Here is a 792-nt window from a genome sequence, read left to right as displayed (position 1 = left end):
TGGGGAGACCTTCTAGCAGCCTTTCCAGTACTTGAATGGGCCTACAGAAAGATGGGGACAGACTTTTTAGCAGGGCCTGTAGCCATAGGACAAGGGGCAATGGTTTTAAGTTAAAAGAGGGGAGATTTAGACTACATGTAAGGAAGAAATTTTTTACACAGAGGGTGGTGAAACACTGGCCCAAGTTGCCCAGAGAGGTGGTAGAAGCCCCATCCCTGGAAACATTCAAGGTCAGGTTGGATGGGGCTCTGAGCAACCTGATCTGGTTGAAGACGTCCTTGAAAGGTCCCTTCCCACCCAATCTATTCTATGATTCATTTCTCTGGCTGGCAATGTTTTTGCTGGTGGCAGCCCTGTACCTCCTGCACTGCTCAGGGACTGGGTGACGTGACGTTGCACTGACGCAGCTTTGGAGGCCACATGTGCCTGACTCTTTTCCAGGAAAAAATTTTTAGGATGGGGTAAAGGTTGGATTTCTGCTTTTATGATCTTCCCTCAAGGCTCATTTCACCGGGGGTTGACACTATTCTGGGGCAACCTTCTTTGGGCAACACAGCGCCCTGCATGGCCACTCCACCAGGCACAAGCCACTTGTGGGTGGCCAGGTGCCCAGGCATGAGCCCCGGGAGGAGCTGAGGTGGCCACGATCCCGTGGTGCCCAGCCCAGCTCTTTGGACTGACCTGTTAATTGGTAACCAGGGCGCGGGGCTGGGAGCTGCGCGGACACCGGGTGAGTGCTGGGGGCCGGCGGGCGTGAGGGAGACGTGGGGGACAGGGAGGACATGAGGGCAT

This window comes from Antrostomus carolinensis, unplaced genomic scaffold (genome assembly GCF_000700745.2).
Source record: "Antrostomus carolinensis isolate BGI_N321 unplaced genomic scaffold, ASM70074v2 scaffold32852, whole genome shotgun sequence".
Lineage (NCBI taxonomy): Eukaryota > Metazoa > Chordata > Aves > Caprimulgiformes > Caprimulgidae > Antrostomus > Antrostomus carolinensis.
Note: the sequence above shows the minus strand (reverse complement) of the source record.